Here is a 25,308-nt window from a genome sequence, read left to right on the forward strand (position 1 = left end):
TCCCCCTTATCCACAGTTTCTCTTTCCAAGGTTTCAGTCACCCACAGTCAAAAGTGGTCCAAAAATATTAAATAGAAAATTCCAGATATCAACAATTCATAAGTCTTAAACAACTTTTATGAAAGTATACTGTTATAATTATTCTATTATTACTTATTGTTATTCTCTTACTGTGCCTAACTTATAAATTAAACTTTACTGGCCAGGCACAGTGGCTCACATCTGTAATCCCAGAACTTTGGGAGGCCAAGGTGGGTGGATCACCTGAGGTCAGGAGTTCGAGACCAGCCTGGCCAACATGGTGAAACCCCGTCTCTACTAAAAATACAAAAATTAGCCGGGCGTGGTGTGGTGGCACACGTCTGTGATCCCAACTTCTTGGGAGGCTGAGGCAGGAGAATCCCTTGAACCTGGGAGGCACAGGTTGCAGTGAGCTGAGATCGTGCCACTGCACTCCAGCCTGGGCAACAGAAAGAAACTGTAAAAAAACAACAAAAAAAAAGAAAACCACTTTATCGTAAGTTATGTACATATAGGAAAAAACACAGTATAGTCATGTACCACATGACACTCCAGCCAACAGCAGACCATATATATGACAGTGGGCCCTCAGGATTATAATGGGCCAGGTGCGGTGGCTCACACCTGTAGTCCCAGCACCCTCCCTTTGGGAGGTCGAGGAGTGGGGTATGCTTAAACCCAGCAGTTTGAGACCAACCTGAGCAACATAGTGAGAACCCTCTTTAAAAAAAAAAAAAAAATTAGCCAGGCATGGTGGCACATGCCTGCAATTCTAGCCACTCAATTTCAGCTCTTTGGGAGGCTGAAGTAGGAGACTCACTTGAGACCAGGAGTTTGAAGTTACAGTGAGTTATGATCATGCCACTGTACCTCTTGCCTGAGCACAGAGTAAGATCCTGTCTCTAAAAAGAAAAAAGATTATAATGTTATAACAGAGATGAAAAACTCCTAGTAATATTTCCTATATTTTTCATTGTTACTTTATAGTACACTCCTTCTACTTTAAAAAAAAAAAAAGTTAACTGTAAAACAGCCTCAAGTAGGTCCTTCAGGAGGTATTTCAGAAGACAGCATTGTTATCCTAGGAGATGACAGCTCCATGCATATTATGGCCCCTGAGGACTTCCAGTGAAACAAGATGTGGAGATGGAAAACAGCTGTATTGATTATCCTGACCTTGTGTAGGCCTAGGCTGCCATGTGTGTTTGTGTCTTAGTTTTTAACAAAAAAGTTTACAAAGTAAAAAAAAATTAAAAATTTAAAAAATAGAAAATAGCCGCTTGTAGAATAAGGATATAAAGTATTTTTGTATAGCTGTACTATGTTCTTATATGTTATTACAAAAGCGTCAGAAGTTAAAAAAATTTAAAAAGTTTATAAAGTAAAAAGGTTACAGTAAGCTAAGGTTAATTTATTACTAAAGAAAGAAAAATGGCTGGGGATGGTGTCTCATGCTTATAATCCCAGCACTTTGGGTGGCCAAGAGGAGAGGATCCTTAAGCCCAGGAGTTTGAGACCAGCCTGGGCAATGTAGCAAGACCACCTTCCTCAACTACAAAAAGTTTAAAAAATAATTAGCCGAGTGTGGTGGCACACACCTATATTCCTAGCTACTCAGGAGGCTGAGGTGGGAGGATCATTTGAGCCTAGGACTTCCAGGCCACAGTAAGCTGTGATCACACCATTGCACTAGCCTGGTCAACAGAGTGAGACTGTCTAAAAAAGATTTTTTTTTTTAATTAAAAAGAAAAAAATATATATATTTACAAATTTAGGATAGTACATGTACAGTGTTTATAAAATCTACAGTAGTATACAGTAATGTCCTAGGCCTTTGCATTCACTCACTATTCACTCATTGACTCACCCAGAGCAATTTCCAGTCCTGCAAGCTTCACTCATACTTAAGTGCCCTACACAGGTGCATTTTTAAATCTTTTATACCGTATTTTTACTGTGCCTTTTCTATGTTTAGATACGCAAATACTTAACAATTGTTGCAATTGCCTACAGTATTTAGTATAATAACATGCTATAGTATGTACAGCATTTAATATATGTACAGCAATATGTCATAAAGTTTGTAGCCTAAGAGCAAAAGGCTATATACTACATACCCTAGGTGTGTAGTAGATTACACCATCAAGATTTAAGTTCTTGCTATGACATTCACACAATGACAAAATTGCCTACTGATGCATTTCTTAGAACATATCCCAGCCATTAAGCAACACATGACTGTATATATAGGGTTTGGTACTATCCGAAGTTTTAGGCATCCACTGGGGATCTTGGAACATATCCTACTAAGGATAAGGTGGGAAAACTACTATAGTAAGATATTACAATCAGTGAGAGAAATGATTATACACTCTCATCATTGTATGCATAGCTAGTAAATTTACTTATTTCTATTATATTAGAAAATTCTAATTCAGTTATAGCTTATCAGGAAGGCAACAATATTTAGTGGTCACTGTATCAGATACTTACAGGCTCTATCTTCAAAATATTTCTGAACCTAAACATTTCTTCATTACGTTCTCAATACCATCCTAGACCAATTAATCATCATCTCTTGTTCTTTCCTGGATTATTGAAATAGACTTCCCCAAACTGTTTCCCTGCTACATTTATAACCCCTCCTTTCCCCACCTTCAGACTATCCTCAACACAGTAGCTGGAGTGATCTTGAAAAACCTAGAACTTGTCACTCCTCTGCACAGAATTTTCAATAGCTCCTAACTCATTCAGAGAAAAGGTACAATCTTTACAATGGCCCACCAGGCACACTAATATTTGGCCCCCCGTTATCTCCCTCCTGTAACTCTGCACTGCTTCCATCACACTGGCCCCCTTGTTGTTCCTCAACACCTTATGCTCCCAACTCAGGGCCCCTGCTCTTCTGTTACCTCTGACTAGACTGTTCCGCTGAATCACTGAATGGCTTAATCCCTCGCTTCCTTCAAGTCTTCATTGAAAAGGTGACACTTGTGTAAAGTCCTCCCTGATAACCAGGTTAAAACTGCAATTTTCTCCAACTCCACTGCCTATCACCTTACCTTAATTTTCTCCTTAGCATTTACTACCATCTAGTATACTATATATTTACTTATTTATTTTGTTTATTGCCTGCATTTCCCCCTCTAGGCTATAAATTCCATGAAGCTGGGATTTATTTGTCTGGTTTACTGCTATATTCCCAGCACTCTAGTCCTGGAATAACAAAGCTTTCATTCAAGTAGTTGTTAAACAAATAGGTGAAATTAAATCTAATATGGAACAAAAATATCATATTCAAAATGAGTATTTTAACCTAAGAGATATAATAAAGAGATACAATAGATTTTTAACCCCCTCTTGTTGCATTCATTTTTAAAGTATTTAGAAGCCATCTTAAATGTGCCAAATAATATGCCGTCAATTTCTTCCTCTAAGGGAAAAAAATCCATATGTATATCTCGGAATTGTTCTTCAGAGCCACATGGCCCTTTTTAGTCAGACCAAAACACATTCCTATTTTGAAGTAATTGTGAGAAATATAGTTCATGTCTGCTTGGGGATAGAAATACTGGCCTTGGCCGGGCACGGTGGCTTGATGCCTATAATCCCAGCACTTTGGGAGGCCAAGGCGAATGGTCAGGAATTGAAGCCCAGGAGTTCAAGACCAGCCTGGACAACACACTAAAACCCCATCTCTATTAAAAATGCAAAAATTAGCTGGGTGTGGTGGTTCGGGCCTGTAGTTCCAGCTATTCAGGAGGCTGAGGTGGGAAGATTGCTTGAGCCAGGTCAAGGCTCCCTAGTGCCTGGGTGATAGAGCAGATCCTGTCTCAAAAAAAAGAAATACTGGCTTTGGGCTCAACAGAGCAATTTGGCTAGAGATAAATCTTTAGGCGTTATCTAAGTGTACAGCTGAAGACCTAAAGTCATGGAAGTAGTTGAGATTGCCCTGGGAGAATGTGTAGAGTGAAGATAAAAAAGAAACAAGAAAAAAATCATGAGAGCGATTAGCACATGAAGACTGGTATCAAATAAATACAAGGAACAGAGTATCCTAAGGAGGAAATGGTTAATATTGTCAGAAACTACAGAGAGATGACACAGGATAAGGACTGGAATAAAACACTAAATCTAAGAACTCAGTGATGTTTAAAATAATAGCTTTATTGAGATATAACTCATTTAATATGAAATTTACCCTTTTAAAGTATACTATTCAGTTGTTTTTAGTATATTCAGAGGTGTGTGACCATCACTACCACCAAGTTTCAGAACACTTTCATCGCCCCATAAAGAAACCCTGCACCCATTAGCAGAGTTTCTAATTGGCAGGGTTTCACATTTCCCCTAATGTTAGTGATTTTTAAAAAAGACAGTTTTGGAGAAGTATGAAAAACTAAAAGAAAAGTAAGGAATTATAAGTAACAAGGGTATATTATTCTTTCAAAGGGAACTAGGAGAGAGAGGTAAATAGGAAGAGGTGGTATCAGAATGGCTGTTTAAAATGGGAAAGGCCATAGACTGAAGGGAAGGATTTGGGGGAAAAGACTGAGAGGCACAGAGACAGAAGATATATACTCACTCACAAACTGGATACAGTTGAACAGGATACAATCAGAAACACAGATGGAAGGGTTTGACTTGGAAAGGAAGAGACACCTTAGGGGACTATCGTGACAAAAGTAAGAAACTACTAAGTCAATAACTAAATATGAGGGACAGCTGGGAGCCAATGGTAGGAAGCAGATTTACTTTTTGCTAAATTTTGGTAGCTTTAAATTTTTCATCATTTGCATGTTTTACTATCTCAAAATAAAGATGATAAATACGGGGATTTTGGGCCGGGCATGGTGGCTCACGCCTGTAATCCTAGCACTTTGAGAGGCCGAGGTGGGTGGATCACTTGAGGTCAGGAGTTCGAGACCAGCCTGGCCAACATGGCGAAACCCCATCTCTACTAAAAATACAAAAATTAGCTGGGCATGGTGGTGCATGCCTGTAATCTCCAGTTACTCAGGAGTCTGAGGCAGGAGAATCACTTGAGCCCAGGAGGTGGAGATTGCAGCGAGCTGAGATCATGCACCACTACACTCCAACCTGGGTGACAGAGTGAGACCCTGTCTCAAAAAAAAAGAAAAAGAAATGTCACAGAACAGAGAACACACAAACACCTAATGAATTAAATTTCAGAAAGTGATAGCCCTTTAATAGAGAGAGAGGCCCAACACTACTCTCTTCCCTGGTGCAGCAGCATCAGAAGAAAACGTACTGTAGATGGGGATAAGAAGAAACAAACCAGACTATTAAGAAATTTTTAATGCCAAATGTAGGCTAGCATGACAGATTAAAATTCTAAGGCATGGTGGAGGTAAAGCTGAGTAGTCTAATGTGCTGGAAAAAGAATTACAAGGAGCCCCAGACATGGAACCCATCTGTACCCATCTACCAACTCTCCTACAGGTCTTCACTAAATACACAGGTAGCACACTGAAAGCTGAAGACAGATCAGAAGAACTGAAAGAGATCCCATCTGAAGTATGTAGGCCTCCCTGAAGTACAAGGCAGTTATCTTCCAAAGGAGGATTGGCAAGTGGCAGACAGAAATCCATCTGAGGTAATCCAAGCTTTTGGCTACCAAAGGCTGTGAAGGCAAGAGCTGAGAAAAAGCCCTCCACGGCATTCCAGGCCTTCACAGAATGTAAACCAGCTGCCCTCCTGAGGCAAGGGTAAGAGCAGCAAGGCAGAGATCTCCTGAGACACAGAAAGGCAAGAAGCACAATTAAAGAACAAAGAGAACCTCCCAGCGACCTAAAAAGCTGGCAGCTCAGCTGGCAAAACAGATCTCTGAAATCATGTCAGTGCTTAGATCCCAAATCCTGCTGAGGAGAAAGTCATAATTCTGCCCCAAAGTATTTGGACCCAGTGGTAAACTGAATCAAACTACAGCTGCAACAAAGCACAGACTCATCTTACTTATAAATTAGACTTACTCAATTTAGTGGCCAGACAGAATAAATGGAATTTTGGAGGTAAATATTAAGTAAAAAATACGTAAACTTCAGGTTCTCCTTTGTTTTATAGAAGCTGTCTGGTATACATGCCAGGTACGGCAGCTCACGCCTGTAATCCCAGCACTATGGGAGGCCGAGGCGGGTGGATCACCTGAGGTCAGGAGTTCGAGACCAGCGTGGCCAAGATGGTGAAACCCCATCCGTACTAAAAATACAAAAATTAGCTGGGCATGGTAGCACAGGCCTGTAATCCCAGATACTCAGGAGACTGAGGCTGGAGAATTGCTTGAACTTGGGAGGCAGAGATTGTGGTTGTTTTTAGTATATTCAGTTGTTTTTAGTATATTTTTAGTATATTCACAGGTGTGTGACCATCACTACTACCAAGTTTCAGAATACTTTCATCGCCCCATAAAGAAACCCTGCACTCATTAGCAGTCACATTTCCCCTCCCTAATATTAGTGATTTTAAAAGAAGACAGTTTTGGAGAAGTATGAAAAACTAAAAAGTGAGCTGAAATTGAGCCACTGCACTCCAGCCTGGGTCACAGAGTGAGGCTCTGTCTCAAAAAAAAAAAAAAAAAAAAAAAGATGTCTGGTATAAAATAAAAGATTATGAGACATAAAAAGAAGCAAGAAAATGTGACCAATGGTAAGTAAAAGTAAAGGAAATAGTCAAAATAAGCAAACTCAAAGATGCCCCAAATATTGGAATTATTATTAAATAGTAAGTTTAGGCTGGGCGTGGTGGCTCAGGCCTGTAATCCCAGCACTTTGGGAGGCCAAGGTGGGTGGATCGCTTGAGGTCAGCAGTTCAAGATCAGCCTGCAACATGGCGAAACCCCGTCTCTACTAAAAATACAAAAATTAGCTGGGCATAGTGACACGTGCCTGTAATCCCAGTTACTCTGGAGGCTGAGGCAGGAGAATTGCTTGAACCCGGGAGGCAGAGGTTGCAGTGAGCCGAGATCATGCCACTGTACTCCAGCCTGGGCAACAGAGTGAGACTCCATCTCAAAAAAAATAGTAACTTTAAAATAATTACGATAGGCTGGGTGCGGTGGCTCACACCTGTAATCCCAGAACTCTGGGAGGCCAATGGATCACCTGAGGTAAGGAGTTTGAGACCAGCCTGGCCAACATGGTGCAACACCATCTCTATTAAAATACAAAAATTAGCCAGGCGTGGTGGCACGCACCTGTAATCCTAGCTACTCAGGAGGCTGAGACAGGAGAATCACTTGAACCCAGGAGGCAGAGGTTGCAGTGAGCCGAGATTGCGCCACTGCACTCCATCCAGCCTGGGCGACAGAGCAAGACTCTATCTCAAAAAAAAAAAAAAAATTATGATAAAAATATTAAATGATCTAGTAGAAAAGATAGACAATATGTATGAAGTGATGGGACATTTCAGCATAGTAACAGGAACTACAGAAAAGAAATACTGGAAAGGAAAAATATATTCAAAATCAATAATTAATTAGATGGACTTAGCAGAAGGATTGATAAACCCGAGGACAGATCAATAGAAAATATCCAAACTGAAACAGAGAAAAAGAGGGGGAAGGGGATACAACAGCATGTTTAAGTTCTGTGGGACAATTTCAAATGGTCTAATATAATGTGTAATTGGAGTCCAAGAAGGAGAGTAGAGAGAATGAAACAGAAGAAATATTTTAAAAGGAAATGGCCAGAACTTTCCACAAAGAAAGACATCAACCAAACAAAACCAAGAAGTTCAGTGAAGCCCAAGCAGGATAAAAATATACTAGAGGATTCACCCAATGAGGTTATAATGTAGTTTAAATGACTACCTGAAAGAAATTATGTCGGTTCTTATTAATACATGGAGTTAGGATCAAATCCATCTATTGTCTACAGAGTCTGTTCCTAAAGAAACCATGGAGGTAAGTTTTAATTTTACATCCTACCTATTAAAGAACTTAGCCTTGCCCAAAGACAGGTGCCCTCTGCTCCTGAGAGGTAATCTATGTCATACTTGACAGGAGTGTCTTTCTGGCCAGGATTGGCCAACCAGAAGGGCCAACCATGTGATTTAGGATGGGGACTTTGGGTCATCCAGTATCAGTCTGAATCCAATCTAGAGACTGAGCTCAACTATGTGGGCAATCCATCAATCAAACATGCCTATTTAATGAAGTCCTAATTTGAAAATCTGGACGCTGAAGCACAAGTGAGCTTCCCCGGATGGCAATAGTCCATGCATACTGTCACATACTGATACCGAGAGTAACACCTCCTGACTTAATGGGGAGCGAATACCAGATGCTCCAACATTTGAGACCCTCTTGAACTTGGTTCTATGGGCTCCTTGCCTTGATTTTAATCTGTATCCTTTCCTTGAAATAAACTGTAACCATGAACATAATAGCTCTTAGCAGTGAGTTCTCCTGGCACCTTTTTAGCAAGTTATCGAAACTTTGGGAACCTCCCCAGCCCCCAGACTTGCAGTTGGAGTCAGAAGTGAAAGTGGTCTTATGGAAGACTGTGTCCTCAAACTTTGCAGTTTAGCTAACTCGGAGAGGATCTTCATAAAAGTTTTAGGTTCATTTAATGATGAAAGCTAGTTAAAAGTTCAGGCTTGGCCAGGTGTGGTGGCTCATGACTGTACTACAAACACTTTGGGACGTCAAGGTGGGCAGACTGCTTGAGTCCAGGAGTTTGAGACTAGCCTAAGCAACATAAGGAAACCCTGCTTCTACTAAAAATAAAAATAAAAAAATAGAAAAATTAGCCAGCGTGGTGGTGCATGATTGTAGTCCCAGCTAGTCAGGAGGCTGAGGTGGCAGGAAGCAGAGCCCAGGAAGCAGAGGTTGCAGTGAGCGGAGTTCGCACCACTGCACTCCAGCCAGGGTAACAGAGCGAGACCCCTGTCTCAATAAATAAATTAATTAATTAATAATTCAGGTGTAATAGAAACGTATGGATCCTCTTATTATTTGTTTAACCATGTGTTTGAAGATGCTCTTTGGGGAATATTGCTGATACAGTAAAGTTATATTCTCCAAGCTAAATCCAACATTGTGGGTCAATCTAAATCAGAACAGGAGACTTAATTTAACAAGCTGAATAAGCTACATTACTATACTGTACATCTCCATCTCATATTTTATACAACTCTTTTAACATATGAAAAAAATAATTGCTTCTGGTCCAACAACTACAAATAATCCCCACAAAACAACTGTATTGTTTTGTATTTTTGAGACAATCTTGCTCTGTCACCCAGGCTGGAGTACAGTGGCGCAATCTCAGCTCACTACAACCTCCATCTCCAGGTTCAAGTGATTCTCATGCCTCAGCCTCCTGAGTAGCTGGGATTACAGGTGTTTGCTACCACAACCAGCTAAATGTTTTATTTTTGGTAGAGATGGGGTTTCACCATGTTGGCCAGGATAGTCTCAAACTCCTGATCTCAAGTGATCTGCCCTCCTCAGCCTCCCAGAGTGCTGGGATTACAGACGTGAGCCACTGTGCCTGGCCACAAAACAACTGTTATGGAAACCTCATCACTAGTCAACCTTTTATAGGAAATACAGTATTTGACTTTAAACATTCAGCCAATTATTATGTGGTAACTATGAAAACAACTATGGTTTTAATGTCCCCTCCAAAACTCATGTTGAAATTTAATTGCCATTGTGATAGTATTAAGAGGTGGGACCTTTAAGAGATGATTAGGCCAGGAGGGCATAGTCCTCATGACTACGACTGTGGGAGTACACTCACACAATGTCATAATTGTGGGATTAATACCATAACTGTAGGAATGGGCTCCTGATTAAAGGATGAGTTCAGCCAGATTTCCTCTCTGTCATATGTGGTCACCTGCACTCTGTTAGGACACAGCAAGAACGCCCTCACCAGATGCCAAGCGGATGTTAGTACTACTATGCCCTTGGACTTCCCAGCCTCCAGAACTGTAAGCCAAATAAATTTATTTTCTTTATAAACTATCAATCTGTGGTATTCTGTTACAGCAGCAGAAAATGAACTAAGACATTCTTTCAATAAAAACTATCCTGAAATACAAGATTTTTCCGCTGTAGTTAGAGACTGAAATTCCCTGAAGAATATTTCCTTAGAAATTGGCTTTGTTATCCCACTAAGTTTTATATTTGAAAAATATTCTTAAATCTAAAGGTATTAACAGAAATTCAACTTAAAAATTGCTGAATGTAGCTTCTGGTTCTAGGTGCTTCGGGAGCCATGGCTTAAGGTGCAGACATGGCCAAGTCCAAGAACCACACCACACACAACCATTCCCGAAAATGGCACAGAAATCGTATTAAGAAACTGCGATCAAGCCGGGTGTGGTGGCTTACGCCCGTAATCCCAGCACTTTGGGAGGCCGAGGTGGGTGGATCACGAGGTCAAGAGATTGAGACCAACCTGGCCAACATGGTGAAACCCCATCTCTACTAAAAATATAAAAATTAGCGGGGCATGATGGCGCGCGTCTGTAGTCCCAGCTACTCGGGAGGCTGCGGCAGGAGAATTGGTTAAAATCAGAAGGCGGAGGCTGCAGTGAGCCGAGATCGCACCACTGCACTCCAGCCTGGCAACAGAGCGAGACTCTGTCTCAAAAAAAGAAAAGAAAAGAAACCCCAATCACAAAGATATGACTCTCTCAAGGGGGTGGACCCCAAATTCCTAAGGAACATGTGCATTGCCAAGAAGCAAAACAAGAAGGGCCTAAAGAAGATGCAGGCCTTGGCAGGCCATCAGTCCACGTGGTGAGGCTATGAAGGCCCTTGTAAAGGAGGTTAAGCCCAAGATCCCAAAGGGTGTCAGCAGCAGGCTCCATCGACTTGCCTACATTGCCCACCCCAAGCTTGGGAAGCGTGCTTGTGCCCGCATTGCCAAGGGGCTTGGGCTGTGCCGGCCAAAGGACAAGGACAAGGATCAAACCAAGGCCCAGGCTGCAACTCCAGCTTCAGTTCCAGCTCAGGTTCGCAAAGGTGCTCAGGCTCCTACAAAGGCTTCAGAGTAGGTATCTGCCTGCCAACATGAGGACACAAGGACTGGTGCAACCTGCCTGGGCTGCTGTCTGCATGGGGCTGGGGTCCTCACCTCCTGTGCTATTTGTACAAATAAACCTGAGGCAGGAAAGAAAAAAAAATTGCTAAATACAGGCATCACAAACTAACAAATGAGGACTTTGAATTAGAAGAAAAGAAAAACTGAGTTTCTGCCCCAACCCTATTATTATTAATTAGCTATTTCAACTTGAATAAAGCACTTCACCTCTCTGAGCTTCAATTTCTCAAGTATATAAAGTTGTTAGACATTGGATGATAAGATTCATTCTAGCCTGGCGCAGTGGCTCATGCCTGTAATCCCAGCACTTTGAGAGGCCGAAGCAGGTGGATCACCTGAGGTCAGAAGTTCAAGACCAGCCTCACCAACATGGTGAAACTCCACCTCTACTAAAAATACAAAATTAGCTGGGCGTGGTGGCGCATGCCTGTTATCCCAGCTACTCGGGAGTCTGAGGCAGGAGGATTGCTTGAACCCGGGAGGCAGAGGATGCAGTGAGCCGAGACTGCGACATTGCACTCCAGCCTGGGCAACAAGAACGAAACTCCATCTCGAAGAAAAAAAAAAAAAGATTAATTCTAACTCTTAGATTTCTATAATATTAAATTTAACTTGTAAAGTTTAATTCTTTTCTCCAAATTTTGTTACGTTAAATATGCAGTTACATTTCCAAGTTGAGGGTATGACACAATGAAACTTCCTCATTCGAATCTAACTTAATTTTACTCTGTGGATTTCTTGTGATGTATTTTTTTATAAAATTAGAAACATAGGGGGCCGGGTGTGGTGGCTCATACCCATAATCCCAGCACTTTGGGAGGCCGAGGCCGAGGCAGGTGGATCACGAGGTTAAGAGATCAAAACCATCCCGGCCAACTTGGTGAAACCCTGTCTCTACTAAAAATACAAAAATTAGCTGGGCATGGTGGCAGGCGCCTATAATCCCAGCTACTCAGGAGGCTGAGGCAGGAGAATTGCTGGAATCCAGGAGGCAGAGGTTGCAGTGAGCCGAGATGGTGCCACTGCATTCCAACCTGGTGAAAGAGGAAGACTCTGTCTCAAAGAAAAAAAAAAAAAATTAGAAACATGGCCGGGTGCGGTGGCTCATGCCAGCAAACCCAGCACTTTGGGAGGCCAGGGCAGGCAGATCACTTGAGGTCAAGAGTTCAAAACCAGTCTGGCCAACATGGTGAAACTCCATCTCTACCAAAAAATACAAAAATTGACCAGGCATGGTGGAGTGCACCACGTAGTAGTCATTGCTGTCGTCGTCCCAGCTACTTAGGAGACTGAGGCAGGAGGATTGCTTGAACCCAGGAGGTGGAGGTTGCAGTGAGCCAATATCATGCCACTGCACTCCAGCCTGGGAGACAGAGCAAGACTCTATTGCAAAAAAAAAAAAAAGGAGCCCCGCGCGGTGGCTCACGCCTGTAATCCCAGCACTTTGGGAGGCCAAGGCAGGTGGATCACGAGGTCAGGGGTTTGAGATCATCCTGGCTAACATGGTGAAACCCCATCTTGAATAAAAATACAAAAAATTAGCCAGGCATGGTTGCAGGCACCTGCAGTCCCAGCTACTTGGGAGGCTGAGGCAGGAGAATGGCATGAACCAGGGAGGCAGAGCTTGCAGTGAGCCGAGATAGTGCCACTGCACTCCAGCCTGGGCAACAGAGCGAGACTCCGTCTCGAAAGAAAAAAAGAAAAGAAAAGAAAAGAAAAGAAAGGAAAAAAGAAAAGAAACATACTATCACATTGTGGATTAAGAAAAGAAACAAAAAAATCAGAAACAAGTTAAATCACTAAGCTCAACTATCAAAAATCAGAAATCTCTCCAAAAAAATCTTAAAATCTCCATCTATCAATAAAAACTTTTTTAATTATTAAATTTGATATACCTCCAAGATGGGGGATACTATACTGAATTTTAGGTATAATAGGAAGCCCAGGGTGAATTTCAGGCAGACACAGTCATGTGATCTGATTTACATTGCTCAAGATCCCTATTGTTCTGTGGAAAATAGGCATAACAAACAAAAATGGAAACTGGGAGACCAATTAACAGGTAGCTGAAAAAGTCTAGAATAATGACTTGGACTAGGATAACAGCAATGGAAATGTTAAGAAGTGGTTTGATTCAAACAAGTAAACAAAATGGTACATACAGACAGTAAATGAAATAGGAGAAAAAACAGTAATGTGAGAGAGAATGATATAGTTGGGGAGGATACTATTATTTTTTTTTTTTGAGACGGAGTCTTGCTCTGTCACCCAGCCTGGAGTGCAGTGGCTCGATCTCCGCTCACTGCAAGCTCCGCCTCCCGGGTTCACGCCATTCTCCTGCCTCAGCCTCCTGAGTAGCTGGGACTACAGGTACCGGCCACCACGCTTGACTAATTTTTCTGTATTTTTAGTAGAGATGGGGTTTCACCGTGTTAGCCAGGATGGTCTCGATCTCCTGACCTCGTGATCCACCCGCCTTGGCCTCCCAAAGTGCTGGGATTACAGGCGTGAGAGGCGTGAGCCACCGTGCCCGGCAAGGATACAATTTTCAATAGGGTAGTCAGGGAAAAAAAAAATTGGAGCCACAACCTGGACATAAAAAAGAGTGAGCCATGGGAAAAGTGAAGAGGAGAGTCTTCCCAAGCTTTGTCACACGTTTAAAAATAGGTGAGCCTGGCCAGGCACAGGGCCTCACACCTATAATCCCAGCACTTTGGGAGGCTGAGGTGGGAGGATCACAAGGTCAGGAGGCTCACTGCAACCTCCACCTTCCAGCTCAAGCGATCCTCCCGCCTCAGCCTTCTGAGTAGCTGGGATTATAGGCGAGCACCACCATGCCTGGCTAATTTTTTATTTTTAGTAGAGATGCGGTTTCACCATGTTGCCCATGCTGGTCTTGAACTTCTGGGCGCAAGAGATCCACCCACCTCAGCTTCCCAAAGTGCTGGGACTACAGGCATGAGCCACCGCACCTGGCCCCCACTCCATTCTTTAGCCTCCATATTACTCTATTAAAACGATTATCCACTGCGCAAGTACTATAAGCACATTAATAAAGGCCTTAATTCTATTTTGACAAAAGGCAATGGTTGCACCATAGCTTAATATCCACTAGTAGTCATTATTCCTGAAGACTAGTAGTCTTCAGCCCTTAGGAGCAACATCCTACACATAAGTGATTCACAACCAGGGTATCCAACCATGATAATTTTCTATGTCTGCATATGTGTATCACTGTATGTATGTGGGAGGGGGACAAGGAAAGGGGATATAGTCACAGCAAGAGATCTCTATTGAAAGACATTTTGCTGGCCAAGAAGTTTTCAATCTAACTCAGAATCCCAACAGTAGTACTGCTTTGTGGAGATAATTACTGAACTTTGATCTACTTCATTGTTCATTCACTTGACATGAATCATTAAATAAACTTTGACATCACCCCAATTCCAACATGACAGATAACAGTAAAGCTTCTGTGTTAAATGTTATGGTATACACCTGCATTTAACATGGCTTAAGGTAGAAAAAAGATAAAACTGAGTTGCAACTGAGAAACCCTGAATAGTGAATAATAAAAAATAACGAAAAACTGACATGAATACTTCTGGAATTTTCCCCCAAACTCCATCAATTTCTATGACTAAAAAAGTCTTACTTTCACATGACATCAACATGTGGATTAAATTCATAGTTTTATATAACAGTGATAGCAGGAGAAAGAACCATGTAGCAGCAAGCAAATATCAGACTTCCCTCTTATAAACTGTGTGTTTTTTTTTTTTTTTTTTGAGATGGAGTCTTGCAACCTCCACCTCCCAGGTTCAAGCCGATTCTCCTAACTCAGCCTCCCAAGTAGCCAGGATTACAGGTGCCCGCCACCACACCCCGCTGATTTTTGTATTTTTAGTAGAGACAGGGTTTCACCATGTTGGCCAGGCTGGTCTCAAACTCCTGACCTCAGGTGATCCACCCACCTCAGCCTCCCAAAGTGCTGGGATTACAGGCATGAGCCACACTGCCAGGCCAACTGTGTGATTTTTAAAGCAAGTTACTTGATCTCCCTTTGTCTTTAGTTTTCTCATCTGTAAAACACAGATAATACTGTGTTTTCAGAGTTAAATAAAATTATATAATAAAATGCTTAGCATATAATAGCAATTTTAAAATACGTTTCCATCCAATTATTTTTTCTTTTAAAAAATGTTAACATCACCCTGCCTTGACCATTGTTGAAACAAGCATCATTATGTTGCTACCATTAACTGTGCACAGTGGCATGCATCTGTACTCCCACCTACTCTGGAGGCTGAGGCAGAAGGATCCTTTGAGCCTATCAGGTCAAGGCTATACTGCATTACGATTGTCTCTGAGAATAGCCATTGTATCCCAGCCTGGACAACACAGCAAGACCTCATAAAAAACAAAAAAAAAGCCACCTTAGTCTGGGCACAGTGGCTTACATCTATAATCCCAGCACTTTGGGAGGCCGAGGTGGGTGGATCACTTGAGGTCAGCAATTCGAGACCAGCCTGGCCAACGTGGTGAAACACTGTCTCTACCAAAAATGCAAAAATTAGCCACGCGTGCTGACAGGCACCTGTAATCCCAGCTACTTGGGAGGATGAGACAGGAGAATCACTTGAACCTGGGAGGCAGAGGTTGCAGTGAGCTGAGATCATGCCATTGCACTCCAGCCTGGGCAACAGAGTGAGACACCGTCTCAAAAAAAAAAAAAAAAGCCAACTTATTATCAATAAGCACATGAAAAGATACTCAATATCACTAGTCAACCTACTAGAATGGCTATAACTGGAAAAAAGGAAAACAATAAGTGGTGGCAAGGATGTAGAAAAAGTGGAACCCTGATACTTTGCTGCTAAGGGAATGTAAAATGGTACAGCCACTTTGGAAAACACTTTAGTGTTTCTTCAAAAAATTAAATATGGAATTACAACAACCCAGCAATTCCACTCCTAGATATATACCCAAAAGAACTGAAAATAGGAGTACACTAATACTCATAGCAGCATTGTTTATAATAGCCAAAAAGTGAAAACAAATGCAGTATCCATCAATGAATTAATATACAAAATGTGGTACATTAAATATGATTCAGCCATAAAAATGATATATTCTACAACATGTATGAACCTTGAAAACATTACGCTAAGTGACATAAGTCAGACACAAAAGGCTAAATATTACACGATTCCAATCACACAAAAGATCTAGAATAGGTAAATTCACAGAGACAAAAAGTAGAGGCTGGGCACAGGGGCTCACACCTGTAATCCCAACACTTTGGGAGGCCAAGGCAGGTGGATCAAGACCATCCTGGCCAACATGGTGAAACCCTGTCTCTATTAAAAATACAAAAATTAGCTGGGCGTGGTGGCACATGCCTGTAGTCCCAGCTACTCGGGAGGCTGAGGCAGAATTGCTTGAACCTGGGAGGCAGAGGTTGCAGTGAGCTGAGATCGTGCCACTACATTCCAGCCTCCATCTCAAAAAAAAAAAAAAAAAAAAAGTAGATTAGTGGTTACCAGGGGCTGAGTCAAGAAGAGAATGAACAGTCACTGCTTAACAGCTACAGAGTTTGTTTGGGATGGTAAAAAATCCAAAAAATAACAAAAATACAAAAATTAGCTGGGCATAGTGGTGCGTGCCTGTAATCCCAGCTACTCAGGAGGATGAGGCACGAGAATCGCTTGAACCCAGGAGGAAGTTGCAGTGAGCTGAGATCGCGCCACTGCACTCCAGCCTGGGCGACAGAGCGAGACTGCATTTCAAAAAAAAAAAAGGCATTAGAAAGTCATCGTCTTGATCGAAATCTTCACATTGTTTCCCATTTTCAACAAACTTAATTCTAGAACCTTGCAGGTTTGACCATTAGCAAAAATTAGTAGTTTACTTAAATTTAAACATAGGGGAAACTAGGTGCAGGGTTTAAGGGATTTCTCTGTACTACAATTACAAATTTTCTGTAAATTGGTAACTTCATGATTTTTCTATAAACTTTCTAAAAAAGTTTATTAATAAAAAAGAGACATGTTATTGAATCTCAAAAGTGTTATGCTAAATGAAAGAAGCCAGTCTCAAAAGGCTATATACACTGTGTGATGCCAATTTATATGGCATTTTGGGAAAGGCCAAACTATAGGGATAAAAAACAAATCAGCTGTTGCCAGGGAGTGAGGGGTGGGCTGAAGGGATTTACTTCAAAAGGGCATAATTATGGAAATTTTTGGAGTGATGGAAATATTCTATATCTTGTATCTTAATTGTGGTGGTGGCAGTTACACAACTGTCACTGTTTTTTGTAATTCATCTGTTTTAGCAGAACTATACAGAACTTTACACCTAAAACAGATGAATTTTACTAAGTGTAAATTATACCTTAATAAGTATGACTTTTCAAAAAGAATCCTAAACAATCGTAGTATCATGTCATACATTTCAATACACACAGAATTCTAGCCTGATAAATGACATTATGAGATCTAGTCAGATGAAACTAGGCGATTCAAGCCGGGCACGGTGGCTCATGCCTGTAATCCCAGCACTTTGGGAGGCAGATGTGGGCGGATCACTTCAGGTCAGGAGTTCAAGACCAGCCTGGCCAACATGGTGAAATCCCGTCTCTACTAAAAACCCAAAAATTAGCCAGATGTGGTGGCAGACGCCTGTAATCCCCGCTACTCAGGAAGCTGAGACAGGAAAATCGCTTGAACCTGCGAGGCGGAGGTTGCAGTGAGCCAAGATCGTGCCACTGCACTCCAGCCTGGGTTACAGAGCAATATTCTATCTAAAAAATAAAAATAAAAAATAAGCCTTGAAAACCCCTCCCTAGGCCCGGGGCGGTGGCTCATGCCTGTCATCCCAGCACTTCAGGAGGCCGTGGCAGGCAGATCATGAGGTCAAAAGATTGAGACCATCCTGGCCAACATGGTGAAACCCCATCTGTACTAAAAATACAAAAATTAGCCGGGCGTGGTGACGTGTGCCTGTAATCCCAGCTACTTGAGAAGCTGAGGCAGGAGAATCACTTGAGCCTGGGAGGCAGAGGTTGCAGTGAGCCAAGATCGCGCCACTGCACTCCAGCCTGGTGACAGAACGTGACTCCGTCTCAAAAAAAAAAAAAGAAAAAAGAAAAAAAAAAGAAAAGCTTTCCCTAAACCTACGTTTTATGTTCCCTTAGCTAAGTTTTCCCTTAAGTTGTTCTCTGTGCATTGAAATAACACTATCCTTAACACCTCATCATCTTCTTCTTCCTATAGTAAGGATTTACAATCTAAACTCTTTACTCAAAAATCTTGTCTAATTAACTCTTATCTATTTTCCATTTGACTATATTATCCCTTACATCTTTTCTTTCCCGTAACAAATTTTTTTAAATAACTGAAGTACTTTTTGCTACATGGATTGTAGTTAGTTGGTCTCTCCTAGTTGGAATATGAACTTCCCAAAGGCAGGAAGTAACTATTTCTTTATTACACACTCCAAAAATCTGGTTTGTACTATGTATCTAAACACTCAAATGCCATATGAAGAGATGCAGTGAAAAGAATACTGGGGCCCGGGGCGGTGGCCCACACCTGTAATCCCAGCACTTTGGGAGGCAGAGGTGGGCAGATCGCCTTAGGTCAGGAGTTCAAGACCAGCCTGGCCAAAATGGTGAAACCCCATCTCTACCAAAAATACAAAAATTATCCGGGCATGGTGGCATGCACCTGTAATCCCAGCTACTCGGGAGGCTGAGGCAAGAGAATCACTTGAACCCAGGAGGCGGAGGTTGCAGTGAGCTGAGATTGCACCATTGTACTCCAGCCTGGGCGACAAGAGTGAGACTTCATCTCCAGAAAAAAAAAAAAAGAAAGAAAGAAGAAAGAAAAGAAAAGAATACTGGGGTGGACGTGGTGGCTTATGCCTGTAATCTCAGCGCTTTAGGAGGCCAAGGTGGGCCCAGGGGTTCAAGACCAGCCTGGACAATGTGGCAAAACTCCTTCTCTACAAAAAACACAAAAATTAGCCAGGCGTGGTGGCACGTGCTTGTAGTCCCAGCTACTTGGGTGGCTAAGGTGGGAGAATCACCCAAGTGTGGGAGGCAGAGGTTGCAGTAGGCTGAGATGGAGCCACTGCACTCCAGCCTGAGCGACACAGAGAACCTCCCTCAAAAAAAAAAAAAAAAAAAAAAAAGAACAGAACACTGGGCCTAGCATTGTAAGACCTGAATTCAAGCAATGCTTCTAATTTATTATGCTAAGTAAGTCACAACATCTTTGGGCCTCAGCAAAATGAGAATACTTGCTGTATTTACCTCACAGGTAATAAGGTCTTGGAGGGAAAACAGTGTTAGCTAAGCTATAACCATCAGTCAATACAAGTGTAAAGATGTATTATTGTCAGTCATAGCTATCTTGTCTAAAATTAGCCACTAGTGTTTTTTAACCAAACTCAATGCACAGCAAATTAAGTGCACCAACATTGCACATCAGTCATATCAATAATGTAACTGTTATACTGTAATACTAACAGAAAGCCTTATGTTTAACAGTAAGCATGTTAATTATACACTATCTTAATGCAGTCTCAAGGTTAAAAGATAAATACTTGTTGCTAAGCCAACAATAACTGCCTTCAAATCTATTAAAAGAGGATTTATAAATCCCATTTGTTTTTGTACCCAAATAGCTAAGTTTAAAATTTTAAGAAATCCAAGAATTAGTTTAAAATTGTATAAATTCTCCTTTTAACTTTCTAAAATGTCCATATGCACTCTCTCATTGTGTTTTAAATCTATTACGTTAGAAAAACAGACTGCAGGCCGAGTGCAGTGGCTCATGCCTGTAATCCCAGCAGTTTGGGAGGCCAAGATGGGAGGATCGCTTGAGGCCAGGAGTTCAAGACCAGCTTGGTCAACATAGTGAGACACCATCTCTATTAGAAAAAAAAAGAAGAAGAAAGAAAAAAAGAAATAACATACTATAGAAAAAAAAAGATACAAAGTATACATAAATGAACAAAATAAAGATAACAAAAATATGACTCCACTACAGAGGCAGAGAAAACAAAGACATTTCTTCTCATCCCAACCATAATCCTATGAACAAACTGAAAGATACTTACAGCAATATTTGCAAGTATGACCATAATTCTCATCAAAAGAACATCATATATGAGTACCATCAAAATGATTACAAATTATAAATTACCAGTGATAATTTTCTCATTGGAGTCCCTTTTCCTTTTTCAAGCAGAGAACCAAGACAGAATAGCCTCTAGATCTTTTTTGTGGTGGTGGTTGTTTTTTGAGACAGTGTCTCACTCTGTTACCCAAGCTGGAGTGCAGTGGTGATCATAGCTCACTGCAGCCTCAAACTCCTAGGCTCAAGAGATCCTCCTGCTGGCCGGGTACAGTGGCTCACGCCTGTAATCCCAGCACTTTGGGAGGCCGAGGCGGGCAGATCACAAGGTCAGGAGATTGAGACCATCCTGGCTAACACCGTGAAACCCTGTCTCTACTAAAATAATATAAAAAATTAGCTGGGCGTGGTGGCAGGCGCCTGTAGTCCCAGCTACTCGGGAGGCTGAGGCAGGAGACTGGTGTGAACCTGGGAGGAGGAGCTTGCAGTGAGCGGAGATCACGCCACTGCACTCCAGCCTTGGCGACAGAGCGAGACTCCGTCTCAAAGGAAAAAAAAAAAAAAAGAGATCCTCCTGCCTCGATCCTCCAAAGCACTGGACTATGGGCATGCATTAACACACCCAGCCTCTAGATCTATACTGTCCAACATGGTAGTTACTAGTTACATGGAGCTATTAAGTGCCTGAAATGTGGCTGTTCCAAATTGAGATGTACCAAGTGTAACATACACCAGATTTAAAAGATTTAGGGGAAAAAAAGAATGTAAAATCTCCTACCTATGTGACTCCCATTTTTGGCTCACATATTTCTCATGTACAGCACTGCTTTATATATGTAGTCGAATCCTGAATAAGGAAAATGGATACCAGAAGTATTAAGCAGTTTGCTTAATATCTCACTGCTTGATAGAAGCAGAGCAGGGCCTAGAACCTGATCACGTTTATCCATCCTGCCCTTATGAATAGAAGGAATTAATCATTTAAGACTCAACTTGAGCATCCTCTTCCTCCTCAAACCCCCTCATTCCTTTTCCATCTCCCAGCCCAGGTGACCATATCCTATTTAGCCTGCCCTTATAATTATACTGTTATAAAATGTACGTTGTCTTCCAAATGGATGAGAACTTCTTGAGAGCAAGCACTGTCTCATTCATTTTTCTTATCCCTGGGAACCTTTGAAGTACCAGGCACTCTTTCAGGCCCTCCGGCACTCTCAGAGCTTTGAGAGGGTTAATTTTTAGCCCTATGCAGGTACAACTACTAAAATGAAATCACCTACAATGTGATGTACCACCAGAAACATCCACATTTATCATTTGCCTGTCTTAAATTATTTTTGGAATATGCTAAATTAATACAATGCATAGGCCAGGCGCAGTGGCTCACACCTGTAATCCCAGTACTTTGGAAGGGCGAGGCGGGCGGATCACTTGAGGTCAGGAGTTCAAGACCAGCTTGACCAACATGGTGAAACCCCATCTCTACCAAAATACAAAACTTAGGTGGGTGTGGTGGTGTGCACCTGTAATCCCAGCTACTTGGGAGGCTGAGGCAGGAGGATTGCTTGAACCCAGAAGGCAGAAGTTTCAGTGAGCTGAGATCACGCCACTGCACTCCAGCCTGGGTGATGGAGTGAGACTGTCTCAAAAAAGAAAAAAAGAGCCGGGCAGGGTGGCTCAAGCCTGTAATCCCAGCACTTTGGGAGGCCGAGGCGGGCAGATCACAAGGTCAAGAGCTCAAGACCATCCTGGCCAACCAACATGGTGAAACCCCGTCTCTACTAAAAATACAAAAATTAGCTGGGCATAGCGGCACACGCCCGTAGACCCAGCTCCTCGGGAGGCTGAGGCAGGAGAGTCACTTGAACCCGGCAGGTGGAGGTTGCAGTGAGCCAAGATCGCGCCACTCCACTCCAGCCTGGTCAACAGAGTGAGACTCCATCTCAAAAAAAAAAAAAGAAAAAGAAAAAAAAAAAGAAAAGGAATAATTCATGTTATCAAAGAAAGACAAGTTACAAAAAATGCTTTGCACTACTGCTGCTCTGATGCTCTATAAGAACTCTGAGTTCTCAGGAAATTCAACACTCTTTAGGTATAAGTTCACTTACTGAATGTGCTTACTTAAATGCAAAACTTTGTGCTAAAGAAAGAGTCCTGGACATGGGAATTAATGCAAGCAATCTTCAATTAATTGAAAATTTTAGAACTATTAATTGCAGAAGAAACAAACTTAGTATACAGTTATTCATTACAAAAAGTTTCTAAAATTCCTCAATGCAAACATGCCAGCTTTTGTATTCTATAAAACAGAAAAAACTGCCAGGTGCAGTGGCTCAAGTCTTTAATCCCAGCACTTTGGGAGGCCAAGACGGGCAGATCACTTGAGGTCAGGAGTTTGAGACCAGCCTGGTCAACATAGTGTAAACCAGTCTCTATTGAAAAAACACAAAAATGAGCCATGTGTGGTGGCGCGTGCCTGTAATTCCAGCTACTCAGGAGGCTGAGGCAGGAGAATCACTTGAACCCTGGAGGTGGACGTTGCAGTGAGCTCTCGTGCCACTGCACTCCAGCCTAGGCGACAGAGCGAGACTCCGTCTTGAAAAACAAAACAAACGAAAACAGAAAAAATTGTAAAACCTGTGATGAAAACATTAAAACATGTTATTTGCAAAGAAAACTGCAAGAAACACGCATATAAAACACAAATAGCAAGACACTTTGATAAGAAAAAACCTGCTTTAGAATGTATTAATTCAGCCAAAATTACGGAATTTATGGAAGAAACTCCATATGTGCTTTCTACCTACGTAAAATCACTTTTGAACTAAATCTGAGTTAACAAATAAAATCTCTCTATTCCCAGTTACATTGTTTTTCAGTATGTAACCACTGTCTTGATACTAAACAAATATCTTATATAAAAATAAAATCTGTATACTTCAACTAGGGTCCTTTCGTCTAATTTGCTGCTGTGAATAACAGCACCATCCTGTCCAGATAAGGTTAGATCAAATTAAAAAAAAAAAAAAAGCACCATTCTGCTGGGCATGGTAGGCCAGCCTGGGCGACACAGTGAGACCCCATGTCAATTAAAAAAAAAAAAAAGAGCACCAACCCCAACTATGGCAGAGCTGCTAAAGGAGTCTCTTGTGGAGACTTGAACCACAAGCCAAGGAGGCAAAGGTACAAAGTCTCTCCTGGAATTAGTTCCTGGACTTCTGTGCAGCCTTCCCTCTTTCTACTATGTCTTCACCATTCCCCTACAAACAGCTTTCTTCTTCTTGCATCTCTTATATGCTGTGGCCTTTGATGCTACAATAGATTTAAAAATTTTCCCAACAGAGCTTTCCTGCCTGAAACCCACCAGGAAAGATTTCAGGACATTTCTTTAATAACTAATCTTGTTCAAAGAGGCAGGCCTCCTTCGTTTCACTTAATTCAAACCCCCACTGTTCAAAATAAGAATATAATTATAACCTCAATTTCTATCGGGCCAGTATAGGAAAAGAACTACAACAGGCTCTCTCTTCCACGTTATGTCCAGACTTTTTTCCTTAGTTTCTCCTTCCTCATTTCCCTCCTCAATCCCTCCTCCCCCAAAAAATAATTCCACAGCTAGAGAATGTCGTTTTTAAAGCCAGAAATTCAGTGAGGAAAATAAGTATGTGCCTTTTTCTTCAATTATTTATGATTCCTCCGTCACTCAGGAAGAGTTAAGCTAGTATTTTTTAATCTGACCGCTCTCTCAGAAGGATGATGCGCTAAATACACACTGAAAGAATAGTCTTCCCAAAGCAAGTGGATTCGCGGCTAAAGGCAACGCGGTGGGAGTGGGGGGGTCCGGGGAGAAGAAAAAGTATCCTTGGCCCCCAGAGCCAGAGATGGGACAGGAGGTGAAAGAAGGGGCCGTCACTGAGAAGTGCAACACACACACTCGCCAGAACTAACAATCTGCCAAGAAAATAGGACCGGCCACTGCGGCTCCAGCCCGGTCCCGCAGGACAAGGCGGGGGAGGGGGGCCGGCGGGCCGGGGGGCCTGCCCTCCTTCTGTGGGACAAAACTAACTCCCTGGCGCACCTCCGCTCCCGAGAAGAGGGGCCTGGTGGGGACGCGGGCTCCTCGCACCTCCAGCGCAGCACTTGCTCACGGCCTGGGTGGAAGCAAGGCCCGGAGGGAGGGGAGAGTCGGGCTGGGCAACGCCAAGAGCACGGGATGGAGGGTCAGACGCGGGCACCCAAGGCACTGGGGGCCGCGACAAGAGACCCTTCCAGCCCGGGAACCCCGGGGCCCCTCTCCACCCTTGCAGAGCAGGACCCCGAATATCGTCCCCAGCCGCACCGACCGCTCCTCACCTCAAGCTGCCTGAGCCTCCGCCTCTACCACAACCTGAGCCGCCGAAGCCGCCACAGTCCGAGCCATTTTTCCCCTCAGCTGGCTCAGCCGCCGCCGAAAGCTTCGGCCGACTCCACAGCCAGCCAAGCGCAGCACGTCACTTCCGGACAGGGAAGCACCGCCTTCCCCGCCCGGGCTTGTTGCGAATTGGCTGGCGCGGACGGCCTACCTGAGCTGGCGGGCGGGGCGTGGACGCTTCCCGAGTGGCGTGAGCAAGGGAGCTGGGGCGCTGGGGCGCTGGGGCGCTGGGGCGCACGGGCCCGGGGGACCAGGGTCTGGCTCTCTCCCGAGGAATGCTGAGCAGGCTCTGGACGCCTCTCCGTGCACACCCCAGACCTGGGGAGGGGAGCTCTCCGGACACCCCAGCTGGCCGCCCCTCGGGCCCTGAGTCCGAAGACGCGCTAAACAGGGCCCGGGCACTGAAGTACCCTATTGTTCTCATCCCCTCTCCCGGGACCACACACCCTCCTCCATCTAGGCTGAGGTTCCCAGGTTTGTGTCTTGGCCCCTGGCGGCGTCGAGATTACTTTGTGATTGGAAGACTGAAAGGAACAGGCAAGACTTAAACTCGTCCACTCCAACCAGTATTTACCGAGGCCTCACGGTGGGTCAGGTGGTATACGGTGGGTAATTAGTAGCCTATCACGTGGTTTCTGTAAAATGCTTGATAGCACGT

General features: G+C 42.9%; 1 protein-coding gene and 1 pseudogene across 7 annotated transcripts in view; one reads left to right on the forward strand and one right to left on the reverse strand.

Annotated features, from left to right (window-relative positions):
* PIK3C2A (phosphatidylinositol-4-phosphate 3-kinase catalytic subunit type 2 alpha) overlaps positions 1-24,759 on the reverse strand; it is a 120,777-nt gene extending 96,018 nt beyond the window's left edge. For 6 of the 7 annotated variants that reach the window (XR_010147498.1, XR_010147496.1, XR_010147497.1 and 3 more), the window contains exon 1: positions 24,593-24,759. The gene's annotated coding sequence lies outside the window, so the exon portion shown is untranslated. Of the gene's footprint in view, positions 1-21,017; positions 21,087-24,592 lie in introns of all 7 variants that reach the window. The other variant, XM_009459999.5, reaches the window with a different exon arrangement.
* Positions 10,259-11,049, forward strand: LOC100612027 (large ribosomal subunit protein eL29-like; annotated as a pseudogene).
* Positions 24,760-25,308: the final 549 nt, after the last annotated feature.

The sequence above is a fragment of the Pan troglodytes genome, chromosome 9 (genome assembly GCF_028858775.2).
Source record: "Pan troglodytes isolate AG18354 chromosome 9, NHGRI_mPanTro3-v2.0_pri, whole genome shotgun sequence".
In the NCBI taxonomy this organism is placed as follows: domain Eukaryota; kingdom Metazoa; phylum Chordata; class Mammalia; order Primates; family Hominidae; genus Pan; species Pan troglodytes.